The sequence below is a fragment of the Durio zibethinus genome, chromosome 11 (assembly GCF_047325235.1).
Source record: "Durio zibethinus cultivar Kanyao isolate XHJ-2024 chromosome 11, ASM4732523v1, whole genome shotgun sequence".
Lineage (NCBI taxonomy): Eukaryota > Viridiplantae > Streptophyta > Magnoliopsida > Malvales > Malvaceae > Durio > Durio zibethinus.
In genome coordinates this window covers 4,043,711-4,053,966 of record NC_143172.1, presented here as the reverse complement: position 1 = coordinate 4,053,966, position 10,256 = coordinate 4,043,711, and the positions used below count along the sequence as shown (strand labels likewise).

The 10,256-nt window shown below is 25.6% G+C and overlaps 1 pseudogene across 1 annotated transcript; it reads right to left on the bottom strand.

The window, feature by feature from the left end:
* Window positions 1–3,074, bottom strand: LOC111291325 (glutathione S-transferase T1-like; annotated as a pseudogene). The gene is made up of 7 exons (XR_016346218.1): window positions 2,782–3,074; window positions 2,619–2,692; window positions 2,473–2,533; window positions 2,333–2,386; window positions 1,864–1,928; window positions 1,221–1,426; window positions 1–406 (listed from the first exon to the last, which is right to left on the bottom strand). The product of XR_016346218.1 is annotated as a glutathione S-transferase T1-like (transcript).
* Between the last annotated feature and the right edge of the window lie 7,182 nt (window positions 3,075–10,256).

Below are 10,256 nucleotides of genomic sequence, written 5' to 3'. Positions count from 1 at the left end.
TAAATAAATTTAAAATATTTATTAAGTATGAGTACAAGAATAGAGATGGAGATGAAAAATACTCTATTCTACCCATATAATACTCATTGACATTCTTACAATGATCCATCATTGTAGTATTTATAAAGAAAAAAAAGAAAGATTAAACAGCACAAAATCTGGTGATAAATACTAGTAAAGCAGTTTTCACTTGCCACATTCTTGAAAGCAATTGTTTTTTCGTTCTGGATCCACCTCCATCATTTGCTCCCTTTAACCGCCGGTTTTCCCCGTATTCTTTGGTTTTCATTAGGATCTTATGCACTTCATCAAAGTGAGGTTGAGTAGCATTTCTTTTATTCTCAATCCACTGCCGAACTTTCTTGCAAAGGCCCAATAACCTATCACGATCCTTCGCATCCAAAAGCTACATCCAATAAATTTTTATGAATCTCAATGTCTTTCCAAATAATTTCATTTTCTTGACACATACAGCTCTCCAAGCCAAGAAGGGAATAAAGATTCTGAAATTAGTCATAAGCTAAATTTGAAGTGATAAGATATAGAAATAAAAACGTTTGCCACTTAGAATAGTCACCAAACAACATATAATGAATTTGCGTATATCACAGGAAGCACTGCAAGTTAACTATGGGAATGTTTAAGCAGAAAGACAAATCTCTCACTGGTTTGAGCTCTGTTCAAAAGAAACAGATTAACATGACAATCTGTTCTGCTGAAATGTAAGGCATGAAAAAGTATAAAGTGAAATTCCACAAAATTAAACTTGACCTTTTTGCCATTTTTATGGTAGTAATTAAGCAAAACAATCATGAATACCACTGCAAAAACATGCAGATTTGTGTATATTTTTTCTCCATGTCCAAAACCCAACTCCCCAAAAAAGAATTGTGACTCAGGAGAACAGGCTGGGAGAAACTATGCCGGCTTGACATTTTTCTTTCCTTTCATGAGTGATTTTGTATGTCAATAAGGGAAGGTGAAGATCACAAAAAGAAACGGATGATAACTATCAAAAAGGACTTCATTTTTAATAACCTAAAAAGTGAACATTGGCGCTTGCCTGTCTTCAAGGAAAGAAGTCATCTTGGGGGGGGGGGGGGGGGGGTGCCGGGGCACAGCTGAATCTGTATCATAGACTATTATGTTCCACAATAGAAGTAATGACAACAATAAAGAATTGAAATGTGGACAAAAACATCAAGTCATAACAAATATACCTCAAGTTGCATTATTTCACAAATGAGGCTGAGATCTGCTATCGATGGTTGGTTCCCACCCGGCAGAAAACGCCCATTGCCCTTGAGCCAAATGGACTCTATATTCGACAGAGATGAGGACAGAAGTTTCTCAGCTTCAGCAGCTGCTTGTGGATTCAAAGGAAGGTCAAGAATAGGTGCTACTATAGTATTCAGAACATATATGGCTGAAAAAAAGAAGCATCGATTTCAAAAGCCATATCGCACCTGAGAAAGGGCCATTGATATGCATAACCACATACAGAAGCATATGTAGATAGGAGGTAGCAAAGCTACATAGATAATCAAAAGTGAATTTGTGTTTACACACAAGCACACACATATAGTGATGGAAGAGAAGCCAAAAGTCCAGAATAGAAGATATTTTATCATATATGATAGTACAATGTTGTGATTAAGGGAAATAAGTGTAGAGATCTAATGCTTGAAATACCTACGCAGAGAAAAAGCTGTTATTTATAATAGCATTAATCCACAAAGGGTAACATGTCATAAAACAAAAATGCAGATATGAGCGACATTAGCCTACACCATCAATTATCAATCACCATTAACAAACAAGAAAACTTAAATAGTTTGACTCTTTTTGGGGTTAATTATACACCTGCACCATGACGTAAGTTGGAGTGATGCCAATCCATATCTTACTTGAAAACATCAGCCGGATACCTTAAAACATGAACATGGAAATTAGTTAATAATTAGATTGCATATTCAGACTAAAAGTGAAATGTGCCAAAATTTATTGATAATCCTGTGACTAGAACTGCACAAGCTTCAGTTAAATAGAAACATATAGAACACAGATATCACCCCTCACGTTGGTTGTGTCATAAAATCCTTCAAACATTAACATCATATTACACGGAGCCATGCACATACCACTTAAATTATTAAACTATCCACGTGAAAATAGTGATATAGCACTGTAAAAGAATATAGTATATAGAAGCTGGGGAAGGAACTCCAACAAATAAGCAAGTAAAAAATTCAATATCAACACGTACTATCAGCGTCCACGCTCTCCTATATTGTCCAACGCATCATTTAACATAGAAAGCAACTGCCCTTACCAATGGTCTGCAACACCAGGAAATGCACAAGCAAGATAGATAAGAATGGCGTGGCTGCAATTAATAAATTAGTTAATATATATATATATCAAAACTTTGAAATAAGCGGAAAAAGGGTAAGTGAAATACTCTTTAAATACCTCTCAAACAACTTAAATTTTCCATCAACAATGGCCGGAAGCTGGTTCATGGGATTTATTTCTGCAACAATAGCATTAGGTCACTAATTAAATGATACTCACAAATTGGGGTACAATTTAAATTAGGACTAAGAATGAAAACGTACCGGCGAATTCAGGAGTTAAATGCTGTTGCTTTGGGATGTCTACGTTGATCTCCTCATAGTCTATACCATTTACCCTAAATTTACAGGGGAAAAAAAAAAGGGAATGAAGCAGAATTTTGAAAGCCAGAAACAAAAAGGTCAAAAAAAAAAAGTTGAAAATTACTTGCAGAAGAGGTTGACAGCGCGACAGGGTTGGGACATTGGATAAGCATATACTTGGAGCTTCATTTTCCCCGTTTTGTCTTTGTACTTGTCTTTCTCTTTTGGCTGTTGATACTTGATAGTGGTATCTGTTCTCTTCTCCCTTTTTTTTCCCTTCCTAAGTATTTTCTTCGCCTGCCTATTGAATCTGGATTAGGAGAATTAGAGGAGCAATCGATATCTGGTCAAATTGATAAAAAGAAAAGGTCAAACTGTCATTGTACTCAATGGTGATAGTACACCGACGAGGGGAATTCCATTTGTATCTTTTTTTTTTTCTATATATCCCGTCATTAAATTCACTCTAAATTTAAATTTAAATTTTTTAATTTTATTAAATACAGCCCACATCTTATTTTTTCTATTTTTCCTTTGTATCTTTCACTCTTTCATTCTCTCTTCATTTTTAATCCAAAAAAAAATCTCAACTTTATCAAACTTACCTCAAATCACTTGTATTTTTAAATTTTATATTGATTAAAGATAAGATTTTTAACTTATTTATTTATTTATTTATTTAAAATACATATAAATATAAATTAGAATTTACGATATGATTTAAGTTAGATTGAACTTTTCAAAAATAAATTTTCAAAAAACCTTAAAATTGTTTCTCAAAAATCCATTTTTGATAAAGCTTAAAGCTTTTTGAAAATCCAAAAGTAAAAAATCTCTCAAAAACTATTTCTATGAAGCATTTGAACTTTTTAAAAATCTATTTTTGAGAAGCTTTAAAATTTTTTAAAAATTTATTTTTAAAAAATTTAATTTCAAAATTTTAATTTTAGCTTTAAAGATTTATGATTTAGTGTATGAGAATGATTGATGAAAGCAGAAGAAGAAAAAAAAAAGGGAAATTTTTTGAAAATTTATTTTCGAAAAACTCAATTTCAAAATTTTAATTTTAGCTTTAAAAATTTAGGATTTAGTGTATGAAGTGTACAAGAGTATAAAGAGTATAAGGGTATTTTCATCATTTATTAAAGGTTAAATTTGGTATTTGATATGTGAATATTTTTTAAATAAAATTTATGAAGTGTATATAAAAGATTTTGAGGTGTATTTAGAATCCCCCACCGACAATCCTTAATATAAGCTCCTTGCATTGTTTACGTTTATGTTATTGTTCAATCAACAAATTTTTATTTTATTAGAGTTAAACCAGTGATTTGGTGCAGGATTATTTTTTATCTTTTAATTTATATTTTAAATATAAAAAAATAAAAATTTATATTAAATTTTAATAGATTATAATATAAAGATAAATTAGCTTGTGACTCGTGCAATGCACAAATTAATTAATTTATTTGATTTAAATTTATAATTATAAAATAATATTAAATTTTAAATAAATATATGAACAAAATATAAAGGTATTATTCAAAAATATTAAATTCCTTATTTTTTGCAATTTTATAATGAAAATGGATGATCGGTCTCTTCTAAAACTATTTTCAAAATTTATGTAATTATCAATTTTAAACTTGAAAATAATGCATTTAAATTTATAAAATGATAGAAAGTCTTGAAAAATAAACATTTTCCTAGGATATAAATTGGATAATGCTTAAAAATATAATGAAATAAATTATCATTCATAATTAAAAATATATAATTTCATTCACTTTACTTATTTTATCACTTATATTTAAATATTCATATTTAATGAAAAAAATTCTTATATTACAAAATTTTAAAAAATAATATTTTTTAATTAGTTGAACAATTTGATTCAAAAATTAAAAAAGTTATAAATACTATAGATAATTGTCTTCAAAAGTCTTATAGAAAAAAAAAAAAAAACTTGTCATCTCCGTCTTAATGTTAAATTATTAATATAAGATGATAAAGTTTAGTAACAAAGTAATTATACTTACCACCTTATAAAAATTAATATTTTCAATAAATAAAAGCAATTGGTATTATATCATTTTCATAGTTTACTTTTTTACTTGTACCTTAATGGAGTACCCCAACTAAATATTCACTCATGGATACAACATTTAGCAATACAAAACAGACAAATAAACTTCACGTAAGATTATTTTACTACTACATTGTAAAGATCAAAAGCACTTTAAGTTTTAACATCAAAGTGAATATATCTCAATTCTTACTTCCCACAATAATCTAATTAAACAAAATATAATATTTAAATATTTGCCATTATAATTTTTATTGATTTTTACCCGACAAAACTATTGTTTTATTTAATAAGATGCTTAATTTTGAAGTTCCAATTCCCCTAACTTAATATAGGACCTATTATTCCAGAAAGCAAGTTCTAAAATAAGGCCATTATAGAGAAAAAATCTCACAAATTAATGGTAAAATTATAATTATTGATCAAGTAAAACGAAATAGGTAAGAGAACTTTTATCACACTGATATTTTTTAAAGAGAATATCAATTGCCGACGAAATCTTTCAAAGCTTTGGATTGAGTATTTTGTAATTAATATTCCTTTCAACTATTAATCAACTGCTAAGAACCAAAATAATAGTTTCCCAAAATAAAATAAAAAAAAAGAACATATGTAACAGGTAATGAACAAAAGAGATAATGATATTTTATTTGATACAATTACAACTAATACCATTGGTATGCACAGTTGATGGACTAAATGAGTAATAGGAGAGATTTAGCACAAGAATATTTCATCGATATGGAATATAGCATTCATTAAATAGTGAAATAAATGATATTTAATTTTTTAAAATTTATTTAAAAATTTATAAAAATAAATTTATATTTAAAATTTTTAAATTTAAAATAGATATATTTAAATTATATATATTTAAAAATAGATAACATATCTAGATTGTTAGAGATAAATCTAAATTATATATTTTTTTAAATTTAAAAAGAGATATATAGATGGTTTAATAGTTCATTTTAAAAAATAAATAACAAAATTATTGATTTTATTCTAAATGTATTTGAAAAATATGGGTTTGGGATAAATTTTATTTGATTTAAATTAAAATAAAACTCATGAAATATTAAAACAATCTAATTTTTAAACTTTCAAATATTTTTAGAAATAAAATAATTATTGAATGGGATTATTTATTTAAAATTTTAAATTAAATTATTATCTTGCATGTCAAAAATATAAATTATCCACGTAGCATATCTTATCAAGTATCTACGTATTATATAATATAATATAATTGCTAAGAACCAAAATAATAGTTTTTCAAAATAAATATATATATGTAACTGATAATGAATGAAAGAGATGAATATGACATTTTATTTGATACAATTAGGACTAATACCATTGGTATGTGCAATTGATAGATTATATTAGTAATATGAGAAATTTAGTACAAGAATATTTCATCGAGGTCGGAGATGGCATCCATTAATTCATGAAATAAATGATATTTGATTTTTAAAATTTTATTAGGAAATTTATAAAAATAAATTTATATTTTTAAAATTTTAAATTTAAAACAAATATATTTAGATTGTTAAATATATATTTAAATTATATATATTTAAAAATAGATCATATATCTAGATTGTTAGAGATAATTTTAAATTATATATTTTTAAAAAATTTAAAAATAGATATATAGATAGTTTAATAGTTCATTTTAAAAAAGAAATAACAAAATTATTGATTTTATTCTAAATTTATTTGAAAAAGTGAGTTTAGGATAAATTTTATTTGATTTAAATTAAAATAAAAAATAAATCTAATTTTTAAACTTTCAAATATTTTTAAAAATAAAATAATTATTGAATAGGATTATTTGATAAAAAATTTAAATTAAATTATTATCTTACATGTCAAAAATATAGGTTATCCACATAAGTATCCACGTGGCATACCTTATCAGGTATCTATGTATTCTGTAATATAATATATATATATATATATTAGATATAAGTTTTTTTTAATATAAATTATAATTTAATTATATATAAATATAATTTTTATTAAAATAAGTTAGTAAAACTATTTTATTAATATAATACATATATAAATATAATTAAATAAATAATTAAATATATTTTTTTAATATATCCTAATGAGGTCAGTGCAAAACACTCCAAACTCGATTCCAATTTGACTTAAGTAGTTCAAGAGTCAAAACTTAGCCCAATTTTTATTTTTGAAAAAATTATATCGATTAAATTGTGACAAATGAAATTCATTGGATATAAATTATTTATTATCTCTGTATTCATTAACTTTTTTTTACAAAATTTATTTAATAAATAAAAATTTTAAAATAAGTAAAATAAGGTGGCATGTAAGTTTATTAAATTAAGATATTAGATTTTTTTTAATAAAACACATATATAAACATAAAATTAAATAAATAATAAAATATATATTTTGTATATAACATAATCTGAAACGTAACATTCAAAATCTTATTTTGATTCAAATTTTATTTACAAAAAAAAATCTCAACCTAATTATCTTAAATTAAAAAAAATGCATCAATTGAATCGTGATGAATTGAAACCTATTGGATACAGATTATTTTGTCATCACTATCTCAATTGATTTTTTTAGTACATAATTTATCTAAATAAAAATTAAAAGTAAAAAATTAACCAAAAAAAAAAAACAAAAGATTTAAAAAAAAAAAAAAAAGGAGAAAGGTGTTACGTGGACATCCAAAACGAGACAAAACACTTTAAGTCTGTATTCAATCTAATTTCGTTTAAAAAAATTATCTAAATTTGATTTAAAATTTTTTTTATGTTGGATCGATCCGAATTGAAACCAATTGAAAACGGATTATTTTCTCATTTCTTTCTATTGACTTTTTTTCACAAAAATTATCTAATAAAAAAAAATAAAAACAAATAAAAAATACATCTATGTTGGATTACCATGTGAACACTTTAACCTTCCTCCAATCTCTACTACTTTAATGTTATGGATATAAAAGAATGTCCAAGTAAATTGATTGTATAGATGTTGGTTAAACTATACCTTAACAAAAAGGAAAAATAATTTAAAACCATATCATATAAGCCAATCTTACATAAAAGATTATTGAATACTAGATAAAGTTTTTAATTCTATTAACAAAATTAGAAGATTGACATTTACGTAATAATAATCCTTACCAGATTGACGTCCTCACTGAAATAATTATTTTATAATATTAAATAGCTGTAAATTATTTATATCTTTGGAGTTGCTTAGTCATTTCTTAGCATTATTTCAGTTTTTGGGTGTTGGATGACTTTTCCAGTGATGTTTTACATTGTAATTGATTGTAACAGCTGATTAATTTCTTCCCACATAGATCAATTGATAGTATTAGAAGAGAAAATTCAATCATGAGTAATGATATTACTGAGTTCAATATAAAAAGAATTGTCTAATTCACCAATAGCATAACGGTAAGAGAGAAGAGAGCGAGGGGGACGCAATCGTTTGTCTCACGCACCTGTTTTGTAGTCTTTGCTTTTCTCTTCCAGAAACTTTACATGATAGTCACGAAAATCTGAATAATGCCCCGATATGAGAGCAAGGCTGCACACGTTGGTCCATATGATCATAAAACCCAGAAATCCATGTTCATCATAATCATCATATTATATATCGCCAAAGACCATCGAGACCGTCACGTGTAAATCTCGTAGCCGTTTGATGATATGAACGATATAATGGACAATGGTGATCTTTGGGGTTCGTTAATCACGGGGCCAACAGATTAAATCTGTAGTCTTTTATTTATTTTTGTGAAAGTAATAAACGTGCAGGAGGGTAACTGATCGACCGGTGAGCTCCAGCACTGAAACCGCCACTTGGCCGCATTAATATCGTCGAAAGCCGCAGTTGAATCAGAGCAGTTGACCATTTCGCTTATTAATGGCTAGGAAATGAAAGGGAGCGAGGCACATCGGTTCTTTTTCAGTTTTCAACTTCCTTCTTGTATCTGATAACTTGCAATTACTAGTGGATGACAATTTCAACAAAAAATTTGATTTTGGAGGTTTCGGGAGGACTTTGACACCATGTATAGGTTTAGAATATAAAACATATAATAGTTAATTAAAATAATATATTATTACAATTGTCAATAACAAATTTTCATATCTTAAAGTATAATTATATTATTATTAATATTATCAGACATTTTCATATTAATTTCAACCAAGAATCAAAAGTGAGTATGTAAGAAAATTTTTTGAGTTTTTCTTTTCAAATTTTTTAATTTTTTAATATTTGAGGTATCCATGTTGGTATTAATTATAATAATTTGATATATATATATATATATTAATTTCCATGCTAAATAGCTCAAAAGGATTTAATTATAAAACTATAGCATATCAAATATCAATAGATTTGTAAAGCATTTTTAGGTTAAGGTATTTTTGTGTAATGTAATGTCTTAAAAAAAATTCAAAAATTAAACTTAATTCAAGACTTATAAATTATAACGAGCACGATAAATGTTAGAATAATATTTGTAAAATAAATTTTTTAAATTATTACATTAGTTATGTATTTATTTAAATTTTATAAAATGATATTTGCAATTAGAAATAGAGATATCAATGAATAAAATATTAGTAGAGTACAATATTTCTTATTCTTATTTTCGTTTTTGAATTTTTATATTATATTTATCTCTATATCCATAATATTTTAAATTTATCTCTATTCTTATGAATATTTAATGGGTATTAGTAGTCTCCATACTTATAGCTTTAAAAAATAAAAATAAAAATTTATTTTTTAGTTTTTTTTAATTTTTATTTTCTAAACTTAGATGAGTTTTTATAAAAATATATATTAATATGTTTTTTAATCAAAATATATTAATTTTAATTAATTTAAATAGTAATTTCTATTATTTAATAAAAAATTTTCTTTACTAAATATATAAAAATGTATATAAGATACAAGTACATGATGATTATTATATTATTTATCTTTATTTTCAATAAAAATTTAAAATTATATCCACCGTCAACTTTATATCATAATATAATATTTATTTTTATTTTTAAATAAAAAATTAAAATTATATCCACCGTCAACTTTATATCATAATATAATATTTATTTTTATTTTTAAATTTTTTATTGAATATGGGTAAACTTAATGACACTGACTACAACAAACACTGACTATAACAATCAGGTGAGTATGCATTAAATGAATGAAAATTAATGTTTCATTTAAGCAGCCACTTACAGCAGTTAAAAAATTAATTACACCGCAGAATCCAAGCGGTACAAAGTCTATAACTGGATTATTAGTAAATTGGAGCGTTTTTTTTTTTTTACCCTGGTGTAGACATGGAGACAGAACTGGTACAGATCTCCTTTTTATCACCCCCACATGATAAAAGATGGGCGCACCGTAGATCACACCTCGTGATAATTACAGTGAGGTGGTGCACACCTTACACACCCTCAACCGATTGACAATCTAAAATCCTAACGTAA